The sequence below is a fragment of the Apis dorsata genome, unplaced genomic scaffold (assembly GCF_000469605.1).
Source record: "Apis dorsata unplaced genomic scaffold, Apis dorsata 1.3 scaffold_188, whole genome shotgun sequence".
Taxonomy (NCBI): domain Eukaryota; kingdom Metazoa; phylum Arthropoda; class Insecta; order Hymenoptera; family Apidae; genus Apis; species Apis dorsata.
This window is the reverse complement of record NW_006263473.1, coordinates 1,176,722-1,179,788: the sequence shown is the minus strand read 5'-3', so window position 1 is coordinate 1,179,788 and position 3,067 is coordinate 1,176,722. Positions and strand designations below refer to the sequence as shown.

At 37.2% G+C, this 3,067-nt stretch overlaps 1 protein-coding gene across 3 annotated transcripts in view; it reads left to right on the top strand.

Moving 5' to 3' along the window:
* Positions 1-3,067, top strand: part of LOC102675450 (putative polypeptide N-acetylgalactosaminyltransferase 9) — a 79,795-nt gene that overhangs the window by 66,632 nt on the left and 10,096 nt on the right. The gene's annotated exons all lie outside the window — the stretch shown is intronic.

Genomic DNA, 3,067 nt, shown 5'->3' with positions numbered 1-3,067 from the left:
AGCCGCCGGATACGAAACGCGGGCAAACGGCGAAATCGAACTCGTCGCTCCGGGCGAAGACATTTCAACGGGGCTTAAAGGGGATTCCTCCCCCCCCTCCCCGTATTGCCAACCGATTTCCCATTTCCGATTTCGCAATTAAAGTCTCCTTTGACGGCTTATAACTCGCGGCTGTTTTTCCTTCTCTGCCGCGTTCGCCCGCGTTTATGCTCCCCTTTTAATTGATAAACGGTGTTGCGGATATTACATTCGCGTGGATTGCTTTTCCTTCTCGTTTGTTACGTGGATTGTACATACATGTGGTATTTCGTTTGACGATTTCATCGATGGAATCGGATCGATCAATCTTCCCGTTTCATCCCGAAATTAAGAAAATACATTTTTTAATCTCATCTATTCAAGTTAAGTTGGAGAATAATTTGTATAATATATTTATGAAATTTCATATTGTCAACAATTTTTAAAATTTATAAATAAAAGATACGTGTGAGTATTTTCTTAAAAATATATCAAAATTTGTTTAAAGAAACACTACAGTGTATCATTATCAATAATATAACAAAATTAACAAGGTGTACAAGTACACAAGTATAGACGAGATATTCAATAAGTAGTAATAACACGTATCAGATCGGACGTATCGAATTCTCTGCAAAGGGTAGTATCAATTTCATTAATTTCCACTTCGGTTGGCACATTACACCACCGAACGATATACGAAAACGAAAGAGAGGGGAGGGAGGGAAGGAAGGAAGGATTCGTACGTACGATACATAAATATCAACAATGGAAAATCGATGGCTCGTCGTCAGAGATGGAAATCACGGAAATCACGATGTGCGCGATCCGTGATTTCGCTCGCTCTCCCGATTGACAGTGCATTAATTTCGTCCCCCGTGCGGAAAGAGGGGGAGAGTGGAAGAGGAGGAGGAGGAGGAGAAGGAGGAGAGGGAGAGGTTGGAGGCGATCAATCACGTCTCGATTTATTTCCGTCGTGTTGCGAGGCCCGTCTCCTGGCCCTCTGTTTCCCTGCATTCGTAATTGCGAAATGATTGTCGGGCTTGTCGCCGATAATCTCGTGGCACGCTTCTCCTACGGGTCATTACGTTCTCTCGACTCGCGCGCCATCCCACCTCCATTTGATCGATGCGTTTCCACCCCGCAATCCTCCTCCTGTCGAACCGCGAGTGGATCTCGCGGATCTCGTGATTCCCTGGATTGGTGACCCCGATACGATGCGTTTCGTGTTTCGAGGGGTGGAAAGGTATGCGCGAGGCAGATTCTTTCGCTCGAATGAATCGAGAAAAAAAGGTAGTTTTCGGCGATTGGGATGAAGGAGAGAGGGTAATCGTGAAAGATAAAATCGTCACTTTCGATGAAACGTTCTTATTTGGATTCTTATTTGGATTAAGGTTTCTTTGAGGGCAATTTTTTTGTGAAAACGCGTGTTTGAGAAGGGGTTTTTCTTGAAAAAATTATGAATAAAATTCATAGTGATAATAATAGTGTGTATTATGTAGATGATATGTGTTCTTGCATTTTTCTAATTACTTTTAATAGCATTAGTTTAGGAAAAAATGGGGGAATTTTGCACGTGGTAGAGTTAGGACGTGGGGAATTCGGTTAATAACGATTATTATCGGATTAATCTGCATAAATTTCGCAAACTCACACGGTACTTTGCGCTTGAGAGTAAAATAGAGTTGATATATGATTATCCATTTGCAACGATAATGTAATTTAATAGTGATAATAGTCGTTTTGTTTAATCTCAGTTGCTATGGCTGCTGCATTTGTGTCGTTTCTATCAGAAATAAAAACGAGAGAGCAACGAATAGGATTCACTTTTGAATTAATTTTGAAAGAAGATTGATTGAATTTTTAATTTCTGAATATTTAGATCGAGTAAAAATATTTTTAGATTTAATTTTAGATCACAGAAAGATGAAGGAATTATTCCTTTTCGAATTTTAAAAATTCGATCTCAAATTTTTTCTTATATTTTTCAAATCAAATTATATTCTCGAAAAAAATGCGAAACGAGAATTAATTATTCCAAGAATTTACAACAGGGTATCCTCTGAATCATCAAATTAATTTCAACGATTGCTACATCATGTGCAAATACTGATCGATGAAAAATCTCATAATTCTTCGAGAAAGTTCTTTTCTTATGTGTATGTTTTTGAATTCGCTGGAGTATCACATTTTACGGCTTATTAAAGACCTTCCATTATTTCCACATGAATTGTCACGCAACTTGAATATTCCATGCTTTGCTTTGTTCCTTGCTTTCCTTCAAGTTCTCGATTTTATCGTGAACGAAAAGCAAGCTGTTAAGTCAGAAATTTTCCTGAAACGAACAATTTCAAATAATTATTTTCGGCTTAAATAAGCAGGAACTGGTTAGTCACACGACATTTCAATTTTAGCAAGTGAATCGTGCGTCCAAACTCGTGAAACTTAAAAACTCATTTTGAAAGTGAACGCGGAAAATGAAACGGTTCTGAATAATGTTTTCCTGAAAGTTGAAGGCTGTTCAGAAGTTTCTCAAGTCGGGACTCTGTGCCCTCGTTTTGTGATATCAAACTTCTACAGGATTCCTAAATACATCTTTATATCTTAACATTAGGGATATAATATTTTGACACGTGAATATTTTAAAAATTTTAAATTTTCCATTATCTTCAAAATATTTTCAAAAATTTAATCAGAATAATTTTTCATTTAAAGAAATGTTTAAAAAAATCTGCAATGATTTTATCATATCATGCCTCCACGATATTGTTTCATCGATTATGATCAATCATCACGTTCCTCGGGAAGAAATAGCTTAATCTTTCATAATTTGCACGAAAACCGACAAGGCGGAAGTGCATCGTTTTCCTCGTGTCACGTTACTCGAATATGATCGAGTGGAAATTAATTTTTAAAAAAGACGATCTTCTTCTTCAAGATATTCCATTTTGTTTCCCCTTCGAGCAAAAATATTCTCATAGAAAGATCAAAAACTGTGTACATCTTAAAGATATTGTATCGATGAAACGACGATTAAAAGTGTCTCGTT